This window comes from Tachyglossus aculeatus, chromosome 3 (assembly GCF_015852505.1).
Source record: "Tachyglossus aculeatus isolate mTacAcu1 chromosome 3, mTacAcu1.pri, whole genome shotgun sequence".
Taxonomy (NCBI): domain Eukaryota; kingdom Metazoa; phylum Chordata; class Mammalia; order Monotremata; family Tachyglossidae; genus Tachyglossus; species Tachyglossus aculeatus.
The window spans coordinates 18481491-18488347 of record NC_052068.1 but is presented as its reverse complement, the minus strand read 5'-3'; positions in this window follow the sequence as shown (position 1 = coordinate 18488347).

Sequence of the window (6857 nt, the reverse complement as noted above, 5' to 3'; positions counted from 1 at the left end):
GTCTAAGCCAGGGCTTAGCACAGTGCTGGACACAAGGTAAGCCCTTAAGGGCGATGATGATGATGAAGATGATAATAAAGGGATGACTGACAGATGCAGGGGAGCAGGACGTTTGCTAGATAATCTTTTATGAGAGAAAGTCCTCAATGAGATGTGGCTTTTAGGGAGAGAGCAAGAATTTTAATTGTTCCTTCATTTCTTCACCACCTGACCTCTATTTCTGTCCTTACCAGTGTTTCTAAACCTGCTGGATATGATAAAGAGAAGTGTAAGGAGGTTTTCCACAAGAAGTCCTGCACCATCACCGTGGTGAAGAAAGACAATCCCAATAAAACCTGCCAAGTTGAAGGCATGGTTGGGTAACTACACAGTCTCTCCCAATGTTGTTGGCTGCCAAGTTCAACTTTTCCCACCTGAATCCAGTAACCCTTGGAGAAATCATCCTTCCTCTGGAACTCAGCTGCTCACTGGGAGAGATAGGAACACCCAGGCCAGAACTCGCCTGTCATCCTGTCTCATTCAACTTGTAACTGGCCTCTAATGTATGCTAAACGCTCAGATGCCTGTGTCTTATCCTCTCTACTTTGGAGTTGCTCTGTAACTCCACAAATGAATCTGACACACATTTTTCTCAAAATTGCTGTTCCCCTGAGCACTTCAAGAAAACAAACTCACTTTTAGCAAGGGTGATTTTTTTTTCCTTTATGAGACAGTGGGCCTCAAATCTAGTCGATGGAGATGCCTTGACTTCCCCTCCTTTCACCCTGAGTTTTTTTGGGATGGAAGCCCCCTCCCACTTTGGGATGGAAGCCACCCACCCCAACCCGCCACTCCATTTGGGATGGAAACTCCCCCTCTCCCTGCCAACCCAGGGATGGGCTCAGCATACAAATCTTATTTTCCACTGGGGAATTGTTGGGCTTTGGTCTCCTTGTATGTTTCCTCTCTCTCTCCTACTCGCCATCATAGCAACTCATGGCAACATTATACAAATGTTCTTAACCACCTTTGTGTCAATATTAGCCTTATTAGGCACTCACTAGGTGATAAGCTCTGGAGGAGATAATAATAATTACAGTATTTATTAAGCACATACTATGTGCCAAGTACTGTACTCAGCTCTAGGGTAGATAATAATGATAATAATAATGATGATGTTGATAATAATACTAATAATTGTGGTATTTGTTCAGCACTTAATGTATGCCAGGCACTGTACTAAGCATTGGGGTGGAGTCATTTCACTTTTCTGTGCCTCAGTTCCCTCATCTGTAAACTAGGGATTAACACTGTGAGCCCCACGTGGGACAGTGACTATATTCAACCCAATTTGCTTGTGTCCACCCCAGTGCTTAGTTGAGTGCCTGGCACACAGTAAGTGCTTAAGAAATACCAGAATTATTATTATTATTAGATAATAATCTAATAATCAGAGAGAAGCAGCGTGGCTCAGTGGAAATAGCATGGGCTTTGGAGTCAGAGGTCATGGGTTTGAATCCCGGCTCCGCCATATGTCTGCTGTGTGACCTTGGGCAAGTCACTTCACTTCTCTGAGCCTCAGTTACCTCATCTGTAAAATGGGGATTGACTATGAGCCCCACATGGGACAACCTGATCACGTTATATCCCCCCAGTGCTTAGAACAGTGCTTTGCACATAGTAAGCGCTTAACAAATGCCATTATTATTATTATCATTATTATTATTACAAGCAAATGGGGTTGGACAGTGTCCCTGTCCCACACTGGGTTCTGAGTCTAAATCCCTATTCCCAGACGGAGCCTCCCCTTTTCCTCTGCTTCTCCTCACCTCTCCATCACCCCCACTTCCTCCCTCTGCCCTACCTCCTTCCCCCCCCCCATAGCTCTTGTGTATATTTGTACATATTTATCACTCTATTTTATTAATGATGTGCATATAGCTATAATTCTATTTATCTATTTTGATGATCTCAACACCTGTCTACTTGTTTTGTCTTGTCAGTGTCCCCCTTCTAGACCATGAGCCCATTGTTGGGTAGGGACTCTATCTGTTGCCGAATTGTACTTTCCAAGCATTTAGTACAGTGCTCTGTACACAGTAAGTGCTCAATAAATATGATTGAATGAATGAATGAATGAATGCCAGGTTCTTTATTAACGGTCTTGGTCAATACAAGCTAATCAGGTTGGACACAGTCCGAGTTCCACTTGGACTTCCCTGTCTTAATCCCCTCTTTACAGATGAGGGAACTGAGGCCCAGAGCAATGAAGTGACTTGCCCAAGGTTAACAGGAGACAAGTTGCAGAGCTGGAATTAGAACCCAGGTCTTTCCGACTTGCAGGCCAACACACTTTCAGGTAGGCCATGCTGCTTCTCAGGCTGGACTGTGAAGCTCTTCAGGGGTTTATTAATAATACTACTACTAATAATAATGGTGATAGTTGTTAAGCATTACTCCGTGCCAACCACTGTGTACTAAACACTAGGGTAGACACAGCATGATAAAATAAGGCACTTTACGAGCTGGGACTCACAGTCTAAGGGGGAAGGGACAACAGGTATTTTACCCCCAGTTTACAGATGAGGAAACTGGTGAGTTTTTGTCCCAGATCACAGAGAAAGCATGAGGCAGAGCTGGGATTAGAACCCAGAACTCCTGATTCCTGAGGTCATTCATTCACTCGTTCAGTTGTATTTACTGAGCACTTACTGTGTGCAGAGCACTGTACTAAGCACTTAGAAAGTACAATCCAGCAATAAAGAGAGACAATCCCTGCTCACAAGGGGCTCACAGTCTAGCGGGACGGGCTCAGTATCATTTGGAGACAGTGTGTCTTGAACTATACACTGGATGGATTTAGGTGACTGGCTCTGTTACTCCAGAAACAGGAGCTGAGGGGTACTGAGAAGTACCATGGCCTTGTGAAAAGAATACAGGTCTGGCATTCAGAGGATTCGGGTTCTAATAGCTGTTCTGTCATTTGTCTGCTGTGTGACCTTGGGCAGGTGACTTAGCTTCTCTGTGCCTTAGTTCCCTCATCTTCAAAATGATTCAACCCTTGTTCTCCCTCCTTCTTAGACTACGAGCCTCCATTCCATTTAATCATATTTATTGAGTGCTTATTGTGTTCCGATCACTCTACTAAGTACTTGGGAGAGTATAAAATAACAATAAATGGACATATTCTCTGCCATCTGTTAAGCACTAAACAGATGTGTCAACCACAGGTCTAAGCAGTGGGAAAGATCCTAGTTAACCGGGCTAGAAACAGTTCCTGTCCCACATGGGACTCATATCTCAATAGGAGGGAGGAGGATTTAATCCTTATTTACAGATGAGGAAACTGAGGCACAGAGAAGTCAAGTGACTTTTCCAAGGTCACATACCAGACATGTGGCAGAGCTGGGACTGGAATAGAACCCAGGTCATTCATTCATTCAAGTTTATTAAGTGCTTACTGTGTGCAGAGCATTATACTAAGTGCTTGGAAAAGTAGAATACAACAACAAACAGTGATTACCCCCCCCCACACCCACATGAGCTCAATGTCTGGAGTGGGGGAGACAGATATCAACACAAATAAATAAAATTATAGACATATACATAAGTGCTGTGGGGCTGGGGAGAGAAAAGGAAGCAAGTCAAGGTGACATAGAAGGGAGTGGAAGATGAGAAAAAGTGGGGCTTCGCCTGGGAAGGTCTCTTGGAGGAGATGTGCCTTCAATAAGGCTTTGAAAGGCAGAAAGAGTAATTATCTGGCAGATTTGAGGAGGCAGGGCATTCCAGTCCAGATGTAGGACACGGGCCAGTGGTTGGTGGCTACAGACTCCTCTGACCCCCAGACCACATGGTCTTTTCAATATTTCGCTACACTTTCAGGTTACTTTCTCAGTTTTGCCAGGTAAAGTGTCAACTTCAGTTTTAAATGGAATGCAATAGTAGAATTAGGGGATGTTCTTCCCACAGCATGAGTCTTTCTGGACATATGTAGTCACATGCGTGCTCTGTCAGGGATAACAGTACAAAGCGAGTTTTCCTTAGCAGAAGAGTCTATAAGAACCCAACTCCCTTGTTCTGGCTAATTGAATGTGTACATATTTATCCTGTCATCAGTCAAGCAATTGTATTTATTACTGTACGCATAACACTGTACCAAGTGCTTGGGAGAGTACAATACAAACAGAAATGGCAGACATATTCCCTGCCCGTAACAAGATTACAGTTTAGAGCTACTACAGAAAAGAGAATATTGGATGTGAAAAAGGAGAAATTTGCTTCATACAAACAACCTCCAGCTTTTATTCCTCTACCTAAATTCTTCAATCGCTCTTGGGGTCGCATCTGGAGAGTTTCCAGTCCTCTACTAGTCTCAGCTATGGGAGGGAGAGTCAAGCAGAGACATGTCCATTCCATTCCTAGCTTGGGCAAGTGGAAGACAATCAGCTACAAGTCAAAATTCACCCAAGCTGGCCAGCAGCGGCATGGGAGAGAGTCGAGGGCGGATATTCAAGTTTACCATGCGGAAGGCGGCAATGGTAAACCCCTTCTGGATTTCTATCAAGAAAACTCAGTGGATCCACTACCAGAACGATTGCAGATGGAAAGCGGGGCGTTCTGGAAGAGATTTGTCTGTGGTGTCGCTATGGGTCGGAAACGACTTGATGGCATAAGACAAGACAGCTTATAGTCTTGTTATAAAAAGAAGGATCAGCCCCCTAAGTATCAGCTGTTATCCAGTGGCAAAATAAAGCTAACATAACCCCCCAAATTTCCCATTACAACAGTGTGCTTATTTCAGATAGCTCTCCTTTAGCCTAGTGCAATCAAAACAGCATAAGTTCGCTGTGAGGAAGGAACATATCCACCAATTCTGTTATACTGTCCTCTCCCAAATGCTTAGTACAGAACTCTGCACCAAGTATTAGCCCCCTCCTTCCTCTCCCCCTTCCCATCCCCCCACCTTACCTCCCTCCCCTCCCCACAGCACCTGTATATATGTATATATGTTTGTACATATTTATTACTCTATTTATTATACTTGTACATATTCTATTTATTTTATTTTGTTAATATGTTTTGTTGTCTGTCTCCCCCTTCTAGACTGTGAGCCCGCTGTTGGGTAGGGACTGTCTCTATACGTTGCCAACTTGTACTTCCCAAGCGCTTAGTACAGTGCTCTGCACACTGTAAGCACTCAATAAATACAATTGAATGAATGAATGAACTCAATATACATCACTGATTGATATTCCTGAAGGGCATCTGTGTTGAATAAAGGAATGTTACTGAAACATGCACATGAGTCTACAAATGAGAACATTCAGAACAAAAGCCGTCAAATGGATTGCTTCCAATTCATTTTAATGACAGTTAAAACAACAGTACCTACTCATCACTGCTAAAAAGCAAAGTAGATTTTTTTTCCCTCGGTTTTACATGGTTTTGCTTTTTTCTGTGTTAACTTCAGTAGAGAAGATGGTTGTTTCTTAGCAGGGGCAGTTTCCAAAAGATTATCATCTTCATCCTCATATGAATACATTACGTTACACATAGTAAGCACTCAGTAAATACCACAATGATGATCATTGTTAATTATGATGTTAATAATAGTACATCTCAGGGGAACAATTGATACCACTGGATTCCCTGTCCCCTTCCCACTGAAACAACCCCCTCCTTCCCGAGACAGTCTAAATCCACTGTGGATCATTTCTAATCCCCTATACCCTTCCCAGCCCCCTTGATGGTCGTGGCCTGAAGTGGATAAAGTCAACTCTGTCATTTCAATCCCTCCCATCATGTTGCACAGTAACCTGCCCCACGATGGGTGACAGTGTTGCAGCTGCAAAGTAAGTTTCGATCCATTCCCAAATAAAACGTGAAACCATTGACTTACCATGGAGTATCGCTTTTGAGGAGCAGTTGCACCCTGGAGAATTCAGATGTGGAATGAGTTTATGTAGAGTATTGGGCAATAGCAATTCCAAATACAGTTCCAAAGTAAATTAAATTATTTATGAGGCAATATGATTAATATTTCAGTGTGCACAGGGGACGGGTTGCCAACAGAATCCAAGATTTGCAAGATTTATATGAGGCCTGGGAATCAGGAAGACCTAAATTTTAATCCCGAGTATGCCACTTGTGTGATGTGTGACCTTGGGCAAATCACTTCAATTCTCTGGGCCTCAGTTGCTTCATCTGGAAAATGGGGATTAAGACTGGGAGCCCCTTTTGAAATATGGTCTCTGTTCAACCTAATTAAATTGTATCTAACCCAGAGCTTAGAACAGTGCCTGGCACATAGTAAGTGCTTAAAAATACCATTAAAACAAAAACGTATCCAAAACAGAAATCCTCATTTCCCACCCAAACCCTGCCTTCTCTGGTACTTTCCCATAATTATAGACAACACCACTATCCATCCTGTCTCACAAGCCTGGGATCTTGGCATGACCCTTAACTTAACTCAATCATTCAAGCTTTGTAGTCAGTCTGTCACCAGATACTGTTGGTTCCACCTTCACAACATTGCTAGAATCCGCTCTTTCCCCTCCATCCACCCTGCTTCCCTGTTGATCCAAGTGTTTAGCGTATTTCACCTTGACTACTGAATCAGCCTCCTTGCTGATTTCCCTACTTTCTCTCCCTCCCTTCTCCAGGTCATACTTCACTCTGCTGGCCGGAAAATCTTTGGAAAGAATCCATTCAGTCCATGCCTCCGTACTCCTCAGAAACCTCCAATGGCTGCCCATCTATCTCCACATCAAATAGAAATTCCTTAACCCTGGCTTTAAGACATTCAATCAACATTTCCCACCTACCTTACCTCACTGATCAACCAATCAATCAATCCATGGGAGGCAGCGAGGCCT